This window comes from Rattus norvegicus, chromosome 1 (genome assembly GCF_021556685.1).
Source record: "Rattus norvegicus strain SHRSP/BbbUtx chromosome 1, alternate assembly SHRSP_T2T, whole genome shotgun sequence".
Lineage (NCBI taxonomy): Eukaryota > Metazoa > Chordata > Mammalia > Rodentia > Muridae > Rattus > Rattus norvegicus.
The window spans coordinates 54,739,523-54,757,008 of NC_141534.1; the positions used below are offsets into that span (position 1 = coordinate 54,739,523).

At 46.9% G+C, this 17,486-nt stretch overlaps 1 long non-coding RNA gene across 2 annotated transcripts; it reads right to left on the bottom strand.

The window, feature by feature from the left end:
• Positions 1 to 464: 464 nt before the first annotated feature.
• Positions 465 to 3,206, bottom strand: LOC148006977 (uncharacterized). 2 transcript variants are annotated; one of them, XR_015645430.1, is made up of 4 exons: positions 3,118 to 3,206; positions 1,752 to 2,091; positions 1,171 to 1,240; positions 465 to 989 (listed from the first exon to the last, which is right to left on the bottom strand). It is a non-coding gene; the product is annotated as an uncharacterized LOC148006977 (long non-coding RNA). The 2 variants fall into 2 exon arrangements; XR_015645431.1 differs by having other exon boundaries at positions 1,752 to 1,925; positions 3,118 to 3,204.
• Positions 3,207 to 17,486: the final 14,280 nt, after the last annotated feature.

Sequence of the window (17,486 nt, forward strand, 5' to 3'; positions counted from 1 at the left end):
GAAAAAAAGGTTCTTTCTATTGCCTTCTTCGTTTCCCTGAATTTTCAAACAGATGCTGAAAATGGTCCCTTCACTCCCCCTATGCCATTGAGATGCTCATCCAGGCAGCCAGCTTCTGACCTCAGTCATCCTGTCTCCCATCTCCAGGACTATGGCACAGGAGCCTGCTGCCAAGTGCTATGGTGGGCTGTGCTAGAGACCACAGAGTATCCCCTCTGGGTGCTTGATGGGCACTGGCATAAATCCCCCTTCTCTCTCCTTTTGTGGTTCCAAAACTTGGCTGGGTTCCCTGGACTAGCTAGTGAGCCTTGCTGAATGGCACTCTTAAAGAGTCACACACTTCCCTGATCTCCTCCCTGATCCCTGAATACCTGCCCAGTAAGGATCTTGCTGTCCAATGCCAGGAGCTGTTTCTAGGCAACCTGTAACCAAGACAAAATGCCGGAGATCTGTAAACACTGTTTCATCCTGGAGTAGCGTCGGTCCTTTTTATTGTTCTAATATGTATACTAAAAATGCATATAACAAGGGTCTACAATGAACATTTGCTTTGATTTGCTGGAATGAGCAGCAGTTGAGAGTCCGATTCCTTCCTGCTTGCTAGAGAAATTCATAGATTTAGAAGGAACAAAGTATCGCCAGAAAGAACCAAAGTTTCCACCAGAAGGAACTTTTTTTGTGGTGTAGCTCAGCCCTAGCATACATTTTTAATCCAAGAGCTAAATAAAGGTAACCCTAGGTCAAGAGGCGGAGCAAGTCCCAGCCGACAGGGAGTGAACATAAGTAAACACTGCGTTGAAGGGTGTTTAAGACAGCGTGGAGGAGGAAAAGCTTTATTTCTTCTGGGACGTCAGTGGAGTAAGAAGGTCAGCTGAGTGCTTTCTCTGCCTCTCTGAGCTAGCAGGCTTTCACCACAGCGTCTGGCCCTGAGTCTTCAATTGGTCAGATCAAATGGTTGGGACTTTTGTTTCTGAAACAACAGTGACTTCCTAACAAAAAACAGTTCTAATGATCAGAATAGAAAGGTTTTACCGTCCATCCACTCTTTCTTCTGTCTGCTAACAAAAGGCATGGATTAAAGACTTAAACTCCTTGAGCTGGATGCCGCCATTTCTGTCCCCAGATGAAATCCCATTCTTTTTCAGAATTAAGTTTTTGAACCACGCTTACCTTAAGCCATTCAGATAAAAGGTCTTCTGAGCCAGTCTTTGGTATGCTCCAGGAAGAAAAAAAAACAACCCTATAAATTCAAATAGAATGGAAACCTAGTAAATACTAACCAGTGGGAGGTTGATCGAGGCTCCAAATATCCAAGGTTATAAGGACAACAATAACAAAATAAAATAATGATTCTCCTGGCACACTCTTGAATCCCTAAACATGTCGGTTTCATTTCTTCTTCTCTATGTGATGGTTTCCTATAAGTCTGCTTTCTGTTCCTCCTTTTTGATGGACATCTTTCCCTGTTTTCTTTCTCACCAGCGTGTCTTACAAGTCCAAATAGATGGGACATACAAGCTCTCTTTGGGAAACTAGTACGTCCTAGCCTGAAAGCTCACGGTTGAACTCATCTGCATCATGGCAGGTTCTGAGAGTGTTCACCCCCTCACAATCTGATCCCAGTGACTGTCAGGTGTGTCAACACCTGCCTCATTGGATCCCCATTGGAAGACACTTCCTACCAGACTCAGAGACAAAACGTAACTCCATCTCCACCCCCACCCCACTCTGATTTTCTGTCTCTCTCTGACCTGTGATCTGTCCAGCTGTGAAGACCACAAAGCAGGAATGTTTCTTGATTATTTTACCCACGGTCTTCACCTCTTCAGGAAACATCATGGTGGGGCGATTGCTTGTTCTTTTAGGTGAGGCACCATGGCTTGTGTTGAACATGATCACTTGATAAAGGTTCAGTGTCTGCCACGCTTCATGGTAATAACAAATATTTTATAGAGAAAAGCATTGGAACGATGAGGCTGTCTCTTTCCTCCTCAAGCTTCCACAAGCCACTCCAGGCACACTTAGATAGTTGTTGATTTTGTGCTACATGGTGGGCACTAGGGGAACCTGGAGTGTTCAGCACAAACATTCCTTAAAGGAAGGTAATACTTGTTATTCACTCAGAAGGCAGGGGCAAACATGTCTAGCTTGGTGATCTTTGCACTATTTCTGTGGCCAGAGACTTTTCTAGCACCAGACCCTTCCCCAGACCCTTATAAGTTGCCCTCCTCCACAGTCAATCTGTAGAAGCCATGTTTATGGACTTTACTGAGTTTCAGTGTCATCATACCTGATCTGTATTTAGCTTGCTGTGTTCCTCAAGGAGAGGAGTTTTCACCAAAAAGTGCTGTGCTTAAATATGTCTAAAATAAACCACTCAGGGTCAGCCTCCATGGCTTGTCTCTCTGCAGCCCTTTAAGGCATCTCCTCCCCAGCCTTCCACAAGGGAGCTCTGAACTCTGGGTCAGAAACCTTCTCTTCTCCTATCTGCCAGAGGGACTCATTTGACTCTGTCTTAATCACTTTAAATTGTCTGTCATCTGTGGGACACTCAGTGCAAATATATAAAGTACAAAAAGGTTAAGGGTAACTTAAGTTCCCCTCATGATAAATCTTGGGCAAAACTAATGGTGTGTCATTGTGTCACACCAAACTCAAGCCTGGAATCAATTCTTCCCTTCCCTTCCCTTCCCTTCCCTTCCCTTCCCTTCCCTTCCCTTCCCTTCCCTTCCCTTCCCTTCCCTTCCCTTCCCTTCCCTTCCCTTCTTCCCTTCCCTTCCCTTCTTCCCTTCCCTTCCCTTCCCTTCCCTTCCCTTCCCTTCCCTTCCCTTCCCTTCCCTTCCCTTCCCTTCCCTTCCCTTCCCTTCCCTTCCCTTCCCTTCTTGCTCCATTTTCTTTTTTGAGGCAGGGTCTTATTTAGCCCAAGCTGGACTCAAACTTGCTATGTACCCGAGGATGACACTGAACTCCTGCCTTGTCCTCTAAGTGCTCAGATTATAGGCATGTGATACCCAGTTCAGATTTTTTCCCTGCCAAAAAAAATTTAATAATAACCAAGACACTTCCAGAGTGTAGTTTCACATCTGTTTCAGCATCAGGATGGCTCTATGGAGTTACCTGCAGGACAATGTTCCCTTGAGGACCTCCCATTTGCTCCCACGAGTCAGTCACACACAGGGTTCAGGCTCCCACAGCTCCAACAGGATGGGAGGGGCTCAGAGCTAGACCCAAAGGTCCCTAGGTCCCAAACAGAACACGATGAGGAAATGCATGGGCGGTTCTGACTCAGTGCCTAGAAAGGTTTTAGTGCATACTGCAGACTCTGTGGGCTTGTAGCAAAGGTAGGGACTCACCTTTTTGAGTCACCGAGCAGCTGGCTTCCTTCCTGGGTAGCTCTGAGCCTGAGTGCAACGGAGGTAATGTGGTCAGCGTACAGCTCTGTTGCCAAGAAGCACATCTTGATTTTGGTGGACCACTTCAGATTCACTTAATAGCCTCTGGGTAGGGCTAGGAAGATGTCTTATTCGGTAACAAGCCTTCCACACAAGCATTAGTACCTGAGTTTGGCACCCCACACCCATATAAACACTAGGTAGAAACCTACGTAAATGCTGGGTGCAGCAGCCTGGACTTGGAGTTGGAGTGAGCACAGAGATACATTCTAGGAGCAACTTGGCCAGCCGGCCAGCCAAGACAATTGTTAATATACAGGTTCAGTGAGAGACTGTGTCTCAAAAAAATAAGGTGGAAAATGGTTGGGAAAGACACTGGCTACACACACACACACACACACACACACACACACACACACACCCCTCTTGGGCAGAATGGTAGCTCTCATGAGGGAGGGTCTTTGGTGCTGATTAAGCTCTCTCACACTGATACCAGCTCTCATACTCGGGGGAGGCTGAGGCTGGGAACCTGGGTCTCATTCTTTATACCATGCCTCAATCAGAACACGTCGGGCTAGGCTGGACTCCTTGGGCCTGCCATAGGAAAAACTGTGAAGCCTCACTCCCAAAGCACAGGGATGCTGGACCCTATTCATCATCATCACCAGGACTGGGGAGGGCCAGACCTGGGGAGTGAGCATCTACTGATTTCTTTACTGATCAGAAAATAAACTGGCCATGGGCTAGCATAGACCAGGGCTGCCTCAGAGGGTGGTCTGCATGCTCAGTCCTTTGGTCTGAAATGAGTACACTCGGTCTCCAAACTAGAAAGGTGGGGGCATCCTGGAAGCTGTGATGAGGTTTATAGAGTTGTTTTGGGGGAAGAAAACAGCCTGCTCTCACTTCCCCTAGTATGTCTAAGGGTTGTATACCAGGAACTGAGCCGGGCATGAGGCAAACAGAGGAGAGGCAGGTTTTTCTTTTAGTAGATACAACTTTATTTAGATAGGGGGAGTGGTCCAGTGAATGGAACTGATCGCTAGTGTCTCATATTCAGCTGTCATGGGATAGCTGAACCTGAAAGTGCTTTGGCAGAACACAGGACAAGGGTCCCTCATGTCCCCATTGTGATCACTGTTTGCAGGACACCTAATGTCATGTTACAAACATGAGTTATGGAGAGCTTTAGTGAGAGGTATGTGGCTGGAGGGGCATTCACACAGAGTTTGACTCACATATGCAAGGTTTTGGGTTCTATTCCCAGCACCACACAAAACCTCAAGTCAGAGATATCTAAAAAAAAAAAAAAAAAAATCACCCTCAGGTTTCTAGGTGCTTAGCAAATTGTCCTGTTATGTTGCGGCGTGGAAAAGCACACAATGTCTAAATAGCCCAAGATCACATGAGACACTGGCGCAGACTGGAAGTGAAAGAGGTTGTGGGGTGCTACTCCATGCAGATCACAGAGTTCTCATTGCTGTCAGACCACAAGCCCTGAGAGGACGGCAGTGTGCCCTCAATTCCAGTACACCCACTGGGTGTATGCTGCTAAGTGTTTCCTTCACAGAAAGAAATGACTTGACTTTTGGTTACTGTACTGGCTGGTTTTGTGTGTCAACTTGACACAACTTGGAGTTTTCACAGAGGAAGAGCTTCCGTGAGGAAATGCCTCGGTGAGATCCAGCTGTAAGACATTTTCTCAATTAGTGATCAAGGAGGGAGGGGAGGTCCCAGCCCACTGTGAGTGGGTGCCATCCCTGGGATCTATAAGAGAGCAAGCTGAGCAAGGCAGAGCAAGCAATTCAGTAAGCAGCGCCATCCATGGCCTCTACATCAGCTCCTCCATCCAAGTTTCTGCCTTATGTGAGTTCCTGTCCTGACTTCCCTTGGTAATGAACAGCAATGTGGAAGTGTAAGCTGAATAAACCCTTTCCTCCCCAACTTGCTTCTTGGTCATGATGTTTTGTACAGGAACACAAACCGTGACTAAGACAGTTACTATAAAAACAAACCCTTCAGAGAACCAGGATTAGAAGTCAGCCCGTAAGATGTTGGGTTGTTGGATGTTGGAAAGAGCAGAAACCCAGTCCTGAAGAAATCTACCAGACTCTAGGAACTCGCTGAACTCAGCAAAATGGTGTAGTGATAGAGACAGGAGAGTGTCCAGATAAAGAAGCCATCCTTAGATGCCGAGGACCATCTGATCAATCAGAAGGAGCCTTAGAACAGATGATGGCTGTCAGAAGAAGTGTAAAAATTGTCCTCATAGGCCAGTGAGGAAAGCCAGTTGTCAGGAGGCCTTTGGAGGTGGTCTGGTCAGAGCTGCCTTCTGCTTGACTTTGATTTTGCAAAACCTTCAACCTCTCAGGGGAAGGCAGGAAATTCTGCCCCAATCATGGAGCACCTTTTGAGGGAACTTTATCAGTTCCTGAAGCCGATGGAGGAACTAAGCCAGAGGGAGCGGAGAGGCGGCAGGACTCAGAGGCCTTGGGGAGTTAGGTGAGGTTCAGGTTCCCTGCAGAGACTGCTCAGAGGACTCATGTCACCCAGCCTGAGCCCCTTGGGAGCAGATCTACTTACCCAGTATATCTGAAAAAATATGATGGTACGAGATTCCCACCGAGAGTTCCTCTGCCATGCCTGTTCTTAGGGACACAAAACAGTAGCAATGGAATAGCCTGACTTCCATCCCCTACCTCCTGCCCTCACAGTCAAGCTAGGGGATGGACTGGTGTCTCCTGTCTACATATCTCCAAGCTTCAGTTGACAGGACAAGCCTCAGGGTCCCACTTACAGGGATCTGAGTGTGTGTGGAAGAGTGGGTATGGGCAGGGCGGGAAACAGTGACCATCTGTGGCAGAAGACTGACCAGGAAGTCACTCTGAATATTAGGAGAGACACCAGGATGGACTAAACGCTAAGCTCACTGGCTCTTTAGGGGAAAAGAGCACCAAGCAACAGTACTTGCCCATTTCTGTGGGTTAAGTAACCCACCAAGGACTATCTCAGGCACTTAGCATGATGTTACTGTGATGGGACTCCTCCCCTGCTGGATGGATTCAAGACCACCACCTAGGGACTGACAACCTAGGAGAGGAAGACTCCATGTTCAGAGAGCACGCTCTGAGGATACACCTGACGTGATATTCTGGGGCAACATCCAGAAGACAATACCTGCAAATAGGTCAGCTGCTACTTAAAGTGGGAGGGACAGGAAGGAGCAGGATCTGTGAGATGCTGGGACAGGGGACAGGAAGGTGCAAGGTCTGTGTGACTGTTGGAAAGGGACAGAAAGGTGCAGTGTCTGTGAGACGGGAGGACACAAGGTAGATGGTAGGTTGGAGGCAGGGGCCAGGATTTAAATACTCTTTCTTGATTGTTTTGGTTCTGTTGGCCTGGACTTGTTAAAAGGGTACTGAAACCAGTCCCGAAATGAATGCATTTAGCCGTATGTAAATGATGTCAGGAGATCCGATATTAAAATATATAGCCCCCCCCCCCCAGAGTGAAGACAGTGAGCCGCAGTCTGGTTCTGAGGCCAGGGAGGGCTGACGACTGTAGATCCACCGTGAGGCCTCCATTAGGAAAGCTACAGAGGTTCCTGTCTGTCCTCACTACTCACCTAACTCCCATGGAATGATGGGAGAGAAGAGTCTTGTCAAGGTGCACCACTGTCTTCTTACCTTCCAGCCCTAAATACCAGCACTTAGGGCCCAGGCTGGCAGCGCTTCATCAGAGAAGCACGAGAACCCATTAAGTGGATTCCCTTAACCGAGTGCCCATACCAGGGCTCACAACACAGGTGGAATCTCTGAGGCAAGGAGGGCATAAGGTAGAAATCCAAGGATTAGGATGCAGCATCCATCTGTTCCAAGCAGCTCCTGGGAAGGAGTCCAGGATGGAGACCAGCTCTGCTCCTCTGAGGTGGTGTAAAAGCATCACGCCGGCCTCTGCTGTCTCTGGATGTTTGCCTGTAGGTTTGCTTCTGGAAGGCTGTCTCGCTAACCGTAGCTAACCACACATCCCAAAAGTTTTTTCTGAGGGTCCAGGTGGCCTTGCATTATGGGGAGACATCGCCATCTAATGACACTGTCAGCTGCACATACAGCCTAGATATTCTCTGGCCAAGGGAATAGCCAAGACCCACTCTGAGCGTTCAAAAGAATCCCAGAGGCCTGAAAAACGAACTCGCGGCTTTCTACCTAGGTGAGTTCCTGAAAATCGAGGTGTGTCTAACTCAGCCATAGGTGACCCTGACTGTCTAGATCGGTGGCTCTCAAGCCTCCTAATGCAGTTTAACACAGTTCCTCACATTGTAGTGACCCCCAACCATAAGATTATTTTCACTGCTATATCATAGCCCCAATTTTGGTAGTTATGATTGTAATGTAAATATGTGTTTCCTGATGGTCTCCCTGTGAAAGGATCATTCTACCCTCAAGGGGGTCAGCATTGAGAAATGCTGGTCTAGACAGACACTTCCGAGTCTTCCTTGGATTCTTCTCTTTACATCAGATACAGCACCAAGTCCTGCAAGCTTCCACTCAAGATCCTAATACAGACCTTCCATCCCAAACCTTTTCTCTCTCTTCTGTACCAACCATCTGTACCCTAACTTCTGTCCTCCATACTCAGTCTCTGTCCCTCAGAGAAGGAAGACAGTTTTAATGATATTTGGAGCATGTTTACATTCTGTTCTAGACCAACCAGGACCACCCAAATGCTTCAGAATAAAACCCAGCATGGTCACCAGGACTCACAGGGCTCATAAGGGATTGGCCATGCTCACAGATCTACTTCCTCAAAGTTTCTTCCCTCTTTGTTTTTTCTGCCAGTTGCCTTGGCAACCATGCTATCCCTTGGATGTGCTTCTCCATCTGCCCCACAACCATCACCACAACCACCACCACCACCACTTCAGATGCTCTGCTGGCCCCTCCCTTTCCTCGGCTGTTTCTGACTGCCCTTCTCACAAGAGTTTGGGTTCCCAGGGATTCCTTGGCAACATTTGTTCCCACCTCCTATCTGTCTGATTGCACAAGGTCTAGCCCAGAAGGGCCAGGATCTGTTTTGTCTCCTGCTGTTCCTCTCTTGTTTGGGTCAGGGCCAAGCAAGTGCTAACAGATTTGTTTAGACCGAAATACGTGGTGTGGCGGTTGATGTGATAAACTAGAGTGTGGGTAGTCACAACGCTAATCTCATGTCTGCAACAATCTGTAGACCGGATCTTGTGTCGATCTTGAGTCGATATAGAGATAGATGTCAATCTGGGGCAAACCAGTTTTTTGATTTGTCATCTTCAAAAGGGAAGAGGTTTCAACTCGAAAACAAAAAGCCATAGAAGAGACACAGAGCTTCTGAGTGGAGGCTCCTTCCTTTCCAGCTTCTCCTTGCTGGAGGTCCAGCTCATTTGTCCTAGTATGGACCCTGCAGATACTGCGAACGTCTTGTTAATCACAGCTTCCCAGCTTGGCAAAATCCACAAGGCCATCTCAGCCCTTAGGTTTATCTATCTGAGAATATCCTGGGTCACATCCTAACACTATCACTTCACAAGTTCCTTTCAAAGTGGACATCCCCCCTCTCACTGCACTATTATGGAGTACTGGATCAGTTACTTTTCTTATTTATGAGACCAAATAACTGAAAAGAAACAACCTGAAAGAGGAGAGCTTCTTTGAGTGAGGGATTGAAGGTACAGTCCATCCTAGAGGGAAGATGTAATTGATGACAGGAGTGGCTGTGGTTTGATGACAGGGGTGACTGTGGTTGTGGCCATAGGACCTTGCTCACATCTCAGATCCAGAAGCAGAGAGTGGAGGGCCCTGCTGTTCCCTGTGCTTTCTCATTTTTACCTTTTATTTGGCCTTGGATCCCAGCCCATGTGCAGAGCCACTGAGATCCAGGGTAAGTCTTCTCCTCAGTTGAATTTCTCTGGAAACACTTTCACAAACACACATGTCAGAATAGTGCTAAATGATCTTCCTAGCCAGCTACAGTTCTGGTCATTCCAGACTGTAGCATTGAGTTGATGGTGTGTTCTGGAAGCTCTCTCTCCTGAAAGTTGATGGGGAAAATATATGAATTCAGGCATAAGGTCTGTGGGTGTATCTCTTTGAACTTTTACACTTTGCTTGGCACACAAAATTCCCTAAGTAGACGATGTGGGCTATAGAGAACCAAAAAGAGAAGGAAAGAACAAAACTTCTCTGGAGGCAAAGTGGCTGAGACAGCAGACTTCAATATTCCCTTTGGTTACTTGGCTCTGCTCTAAGAGAAATGAGGGAGGTCCTTCATCCGTTGCTTGGTGGAGGGAAGATGAAGCCATCCATTGCCTTCCTCTGAGTCCCTCTAGGGAGTCAGTACTCACTTCGTCCATCTACACAGATGCCACACTCCCCACCTCCAACCTCATCCATGTGTTCAGTGAATAGGTAGAACCCACCAAAGCCTGCATCTTATGCAAGACTCACCTCCAGACCACTGCTGCAGTGGACCAAGGGCCACCTTCTTCTACTCAGTGTTACAAAATGGAGGATGTAAGAGTTGTGGCAAAAGTCCAACCTGGGTTCCTCAGAAAATTTCTGCTCTGTGGCCTCTAGAAAAGAGGCCAGTAGGTCTTATATTGACCAATGAACCCCACTCATTATATCCAAAAGGGACCCTACAACTCCCATTCTCTCCGTAGGAGATCCTACACTCCCATTGTAGAGTCCCACAGACACTCTACAGCGACCACTCTGGCCACAGAGGACCCTAGAGTTCCTCTTCCTCTTAATGAAGATCACTAAAATCTGGCGTGGACCCAAGACACCAAAGTTCCCAGAGATCCTTGCTTCTTCATGAGGATCATCCCAATAAAACAGTTTCTTAACAGAAAGGGTCTTTGTAGGCTTCTGTCAAGGTTCCAGTGTCTCCTGGTTTGAGTCCAACTCACTGCTCTGTGGCTCTGGCTCGTCTGCTCCTACCCAGCGAAATGAGCACCTCTTGGAAACGGCAGCAATTTCTCACAAGTCTGGGGCCATGAGTCTTCTCCTGTTTCTTCTCCAGGAGTCACTGAAATTGAGGTCAACTTCCTGTTAGCAAAGCCCTCCACAGTGAGGCTGCTCCTTCAACACAGGGGCCTCTCCTAGAAGCCCAGATCTTTCAAGAACAGGACCCAGAAAGTCCAGGATTCTTAGTTTTCAAACAAGTTCTCCCATTTGATTCTGATGTTAGCTCAACTTACATTGTTTTTTCTTCCCTCAAAAAATGAAGTCTCAGTTTGACCATTGGCCTACTTATACAATTAGTGTATAATGTATTTAAGATGCTGGGAGCACACTGATAGCCTCCACCAGATCTGAAACAACCACTTTATGCCTTAAAGCATGATACGACCATAGTAGTTCATTCTCATTTGTACTTCCAGCTCCTCCCTCCCCACAACTTCTGTGCAATTATTTTTATGTATTTCCGTCTAAAGAATGTGATGTCTTAGGCCTATAGTCAAGCAGTTCTCCACTATGTCTCAGCTCCTAGACGTTTCACCCCCTCCTATGAGTGCCACTCAGGGGACCAAACTATGGCATTAGACATACCTTAGTATAGTTTCTGTATGGATGAATGGAGACATAGGTGGAGTTAGATTTGGGGATGTTTGTCAATTATACCTTCAATGCATTGACTTTCTAGCCCCTCAGGGAGAGATTGCTTCTGCCCACAAGTAGCTGAGCTGCAGGAATTTCCCTCCTGCCTGCTGTCTTTGCTCAGGTAAATTCCAGGCTCATTTTGGCCAGACAGCAGCTCTCTACTGACACTGCAGGTTCCCAGGCCTGACGGCAGCTGCCTTCTATGTTACTCACAGACAAGCCTAAAGTTTTGGAAGGAGCCATTTCTGCTGTCCCACATCTTTGGCAAATTTTGAAGGAGTCTTTTATGGCATACCCAAGTCTCCCCTTCCTTGTGTCCATGTTGAATGGGAGAAAGTTGCCTTCCCTGTCATCGGGCAGCCGCAGAGACTGAATTCCTCTTCTCTCAGGAAAGGGCAACCTTTATATCTGGGACACCAGTTACCACCCACAAGCAAGTGTATGCCATAGGAGAAGCCTAGTTCCAAGTCCTTCCTGCAGACCCTAGAGGGCTCTGTGAGAGTGTTCCATGGGAGCATGAGAGGGCTCCGTGTCCCAGCCTCCAAGTTGGAAGCAGGTACAACCTGTGCTCAACTTCCCAGAAGTCTTTGTGCCATGGTTGCTGCGTTCCTACCCAGTGCAGCCGTCATCTATATGTTCTCCCCGGTGCTGTCAAATCCGGAACCAGTCAGACATCTCAGCCACAGCAGGCTCTTCCCTCCCTGTCGCCCCACTGCTCCCTCTGTATTCTCCCCAGGATTCTGCTCTCTCACCCCACCCTCTGCAAGAGGGCATGCAAGAGAAGTTATAGGGCTGCAGCCCCCTGTCCCCACTTCTTGTTAGAAGGAGTAAGGCTGTTTGCTACTTCCTACAGTGTAAGAGGAAGCAGAAGCCTGCGTTTATAGCTAACGGTGAGCATGTGTGAGCCCTCAGGTGTCATAACAAACATGTCCTCTCATGTAAGCCTCTTCCGTCTGGAGGATCTGTCTCACTTCCCACACTCGGGCTGCCAAGTTCAGGAAGGTTGATCTGATGAGTAAAGGTACTACAGTTTAGCAGGCACATGGGATAGGTCTGGGAACAGAAGACACTGGAAAGAAATCCAGAAAACAGAGACCCCCCCTGCAGGTGTTAAGATCCAAGGGAGGGCAGAGATGTTGGGTCCAGGCGCATCCTCGGGGATCTGGAAGCTGAAAGCATGTTCCTGGGTTACCAGGATCAAAAGACCTGACTTATCCCATGAGAATCAAAGTGGAGAGGAAAACAAAGACCCTGTTCTCTCCCACCTCAGGCCCGATCAGGAAGCCAGGCTGCTCTCAGAGGCAGCACACGCTGAAGGGTGCTCAGTCTGGAGACCTGAAACTGAGATAGGTGTAACAGGCCTACTGGAACAAGTGGGGCTTTCCCACAGTGGCAGACAGACAAGAAGTATGTGCTCAGAGGGTGGGACAAGCCCAGTACACATCAGGAGTGTGTTCAGAGCATGGGACAAGCCCAGTACACATCAGGAGTGTGTTCAGAGCATGGGACAAGCCCAGTATACATCAGGAGTGTGCTCAGAGCATGGGACAAACACAGTGCACATCAGGCTCTGAGAGCAGCCAGGCAGAGCTGAGCATTGCTAGTACCACAGCCCCAAGCTCTCTGTCCACTTGGCTCTCTTCTATGAATATGCTGTACATGTGGGGAAATGGAGAAGGCTAAACATCCGGCCAAACTGCATTTTACTCAATATGCACTTTCTAGCCCTCTCCTGATCCTTGGAATTAAAAAAGATCCATTTATCCATCCATCCATCCATCCATCCATCCATCCATCCATCCATCCAACTATCCATCCATCCATCCAGCTATCGGTGTTTTGCCTGCATGCATGTCTTTATGAAGAGCATCAGATTCCTTGGAACTTGAGTTACACAGACTGTTGTGAGCTGCCATGTGGATGCTGGGAATAGAACCTGGGTCCTCTGGAAGAGCAGCCAGAGCTGTTGAGCTACCTCTCCAGCCCCAATCCTTGGAATTTACTCTTCTAGCTACTGGGCTGATTCTGGTCATTCCCGTTATCCCTGGGCCCCTGGAGTCCTGCCTGTATGTGAAGTTCTACACAGGGACTGTCCCTTCCATGGGCCCATGTCATGTGCAGCACCTGAGATGCCAGAGGCTCTTCCTCAGAAAGTGTGTACCTAGGGAAGCTAGGGCAAAGACCATGTCCTAGCGCAGGACTCTCGTGGTCTTAAACACAGGTCCATTCAAAGCCCTGCTGTTGGTACTGTGGATTTCTGGTCCACAGGAGCCTGATGTCCTTTCCCGACATGCTCTATAGCAACATTTCTGCAGCGAACAAAACTCAGCCTCCACTGTCAGGAGCAGCCGCACCTGGGCTCCTCGGGGAAGAGTTTTCTTCAGGCTTCAAGTTCATAGCATTCACTCTTTTTTTTTTTTAAGATTTATTTGTTATTCATGTGCATTTGCTTATGTCTACCAACTGTGCAGGTGTCATCAGAGACTGAAAGGGGGCATCTAATCCCCTCAAACTCAAGTTACAACTGCTCAAAAGGGAACCAAACCCAGGTTCTCTGGAAGAGCAGTCAGTGCTCTTCACCACCGAGCCGTCTCTCCAGCCTCTAAGGATGTATTTCTACTGTTCTTAATTATGATGGTCTATATGTGGCAATGTGCACACCCACATAGACGCCTACAGAGCTGGAATTACGGGTCGTTGTGTGCTACGTGACATGGGTGCTGGGAATCAAGCCTGGGTTCTCTGCAAGAGTCATTTCCGAATATACGCCCTTAACCACCAAGCAGTCTCTCCAGCCTTTCACCAGTCCTATCTTTATTTGGTTTATTATTCTAGGCTATAAATGATTACGTGTTGTTTTGAATTTTCTGAAAATCAGAATGTATTGGCCATCTGACATTTCAGTGCCATAGATACAGAGCGTCAGAGTTAGTCTGTGGTTTTGAGGGATAACCTCTGCTATGGACCTTGTCCATGGATCCAGGCTCATCCAGACCTCTCCAAGTTGGGTCATAGGAACTCCCATTCCCCTCACCTCCTGTCTGCAGAGTCTCAAATGGAAATGACTCTAACCTATGGTGAGATAGCCAGTGGGTAAAGACGCTCGCTAAGCAAGCCTGACAACCTGAGTTCAAGCCTTGGACCCACAGCGGAAAGTCGTCTTCAGATCTCCACATAAATGCTGGTACTCAAACATATAATTCTCCAACATACCCTGTCCAATAGGAAGCCATGAGACTCTCATCAATATAAAGGAGCCCTGGCTCATATCCCAGAGGAAGGCATGCTGGACAGAGTGGCCAAGGATGCTGAGGTTGGACAGGCACTGCTGGGCTTTCCCCACAATCTGACAACATCCCTTCACACCCATCTACTCCATCAGCTTGACACAATCGTCCATCTTCACTCATGCCTGTGTGGTGAAGCCTTCGTGGAAGCTCAAATGACAGGAGTCAGGGATTCTCTGGTCTCACCATGTGGAGCTGGAAGATGGGGCACCCAAGAGGTCATGACAGGTTAGGGCTCATCTCTATTCTTCATCCTGGATGTGGCTTCATGCAAATCACTTGTTCTAGTAATAGTACAGAAATCGTAATAATGGTACGGTCATGCACTCCTGCTTTTCTGAATACTATGAGCACAGCAGCAAAGGAACTGATCCCAGAAAGCAGGTGCTGGAGTCTTCCTGCCTGTCTAAAGCAGTGAGTGCACAAAAAGAAAAAAGAAGCTCCCTCTCCTTTCTCTAATAGAAAAAAAAACCCAATATATTTCTAAAGTCAGAAGCTGATTAAGTGGGTTATGGCCATTTCTGATTTTGAGATGAAGAAACTGAGAAGTGCCTGTATTAACTTTGCTCATTGCTATGACAAACTACCTGACAAAGGCAAGTCGGGGAAAGAGGATTTACTTTGGCTCACAGTGTGAGGGTAGAGTCCATCATGATGGGGATGGCTTGGTGGCAAGAGTGTGAGAGGGCTGGTCATGAAAGCTAGTCTCCAATTCACTTTCTCCTTAGGAAAGTTAGCGTGTGTGTGTGTTTGTGTGACATGTGTAGATACCCAGGAAGGTCAGAAGAGAGTACCAGATGCCTGGGAGCTGGAGTTACAGTGGTTGGAAGCCTCCTGACATGACGTGACGTAACATGACATGGCGTGACGTGACATGACGTGATATGACTTGACGTGCTTTGGGACTCAGATCCTCTGCGAGAGCACTGTGTGCTATTAATGCTGAACCGTCTCTGCAGCCTCTAGTTTGAGATTTTTAAATTGTAATTGTGTATTGAATTTTATCTAAGGAAAGATTTTTCTATCATCTCAAATTGGTCAAATCATGCATTGTTTTTAGGCTATCAGTGTATCAGATCGCGTTGCTTTTCAATATTGAAAACAAAGGGGCCCAGGGTTACCATATAACTTCCTCCACAGTGGGATTTGGGTTGATGGTATTTTCTACATCTATCGTTTTGTTTGTGAAAGACATTGTGTGGCACCTTTGCTTCTGGTTTAGCTGTTGTGGCATCACCGAATCACTCTCATTACAAATGAGCAAAGACCTGTTCACCCTGTATGGCTTGCTCTGTTCTTCAAGTGTTCTGAGGGGGTGATCAGTGATATCATGTAGCACCCACAATTTCTTTGTTGGAAGGTCTTGGATTCAGTTCAGGGTCTCTAGATGGACCCTTAGGTCAAGTATTTGTCATCCTTATTTTCTCTGTTGAGATCTTTCTTCCTTCCTTTCTTTCTTTCCTTTCTCCCTCTCCTATCTATCTGTCTGTCTATCTGTCTATCTATCTATCTATCTATCTATCTATCTATCTATCTATCTATCTATCTATCTATCATCTTAGTAGTAAATCTTGTTGTAATAGTATTTGAGGCAGGACCTGGATGGATGGCCTGGAGCCTACTATGTAGACCAGACCAATCTGTCTTCCAGCTTTGCCATCCTCCTGACTTCGACCTTCCGAGTCTTAGGATTATAGGCATGGATCACTATGATTGGCCCTTCTTTTGTCAGTTTTGAGAGTTTCATGTCCATCAAAGATTTGGTACACTTGGGCTGGAGAGATGGCTCAGTGGTTAAGAGCACTGGCTGCTCCTCCAGGGGTCCTGAGTTCAATTCCCAGCAACCATATGGTGGCTCACAACCATGTGTAATTCGATCCCATGCCCTCTTCTAGTGTGTCTGAAGAGAGTAACAATGTAGTCACATATGGAAAAATAAATAAATCTTAAAAAAAAAGATTTGGTACACTTTAAGCTGTCCCTTCTTGAGGGCAAAGTTGTCTGTGGAATTCTGTGGGTGGGCATGGAGACCCAGAGCTACGCTCACTCACTGTGGGTGTACACGGAGATATGGAGCTTCACTCACTGTGAGCTACTTGCTCCCTTTCCTTTGACTTGTTAGAATGGACAGAACTGTACTATTTTGTAGGATGGATTTTTTGGTGTCATTGGATTCTATAAAGTTTTTTGTGTCTGGTTTCACTGACTTTTAGAGCTCATCAACTTTATATCTTTCTCCTTTTTATAGTTTAATAACAAAAGAAATGTTAGGTTCTTAATATAGCTATTGTATTTTGGCATACAAGAACTTTTGTCAAAATAGGAAGGGCTGGACAACATAATTGTTGTGACACAATCCAAACACATTCGTGTTTACTTTTATTCTCCTGTAATGTGTACTCCCCCAAGTAATTCAGAAAACCAAATCCAGCTGAAATGAAACATTCTACATAAAAACCTATGCATCACTGTGCTTATTGGCTGTTTGTTCCTGTGACAAAATACCAGATAGAAACAACTTAAACAGAGGAGAGGGCTATTGTTGGCTCATAGTTTTAAAGGTGAGACTGGACACCATGGGTAAATGGTGAATGACATTAAGGAGGGTGGCTTTGGATGCAGGCAAGAAATCATTAAACAACCACTTATCAAACAATTGAATTGCATTCCTAAGCACATTATTAATGTTAAAGTTTGCAAAGCCTTCATTTAAAGAGGAAGTTGAGTTGGTGAAAAAGATCACCCATCACTGAGTGGTACTAGGATGTACTAGGAGGGAGACTGGGTCTGGGGAATGAGAACTAAGCTCACCCCTGTTGTATGACAGGACTCACTCTCAGCAGGTACATTACTTCTAAAACCACACAAGTCAAACCGCAGTGGAAAATTCAGCTTATCTGGAAAGTAACAGCAAGATAAATCTTCTGCAAGCCTTCCTATTTGGGCACGAATTTATTGTGGCCTATATTCTCTCTCTCTCTCTCTCTCTCTCTCTCTCTCTCTCTCTCTCTCTCTCTCTCTCTCTGTGTGTGTGTGTGTGTGTGTGTGTGTGTGTGTACCCACCCATGTATGCATGTGTGAATAATTTTTGTGTGTGTGATGGTACTTTTTGGGGGTGTTGGTGAGCACACACAGACCAGCACGCACAGTGGGGCTTAGAGGACAATCGTGGAGAG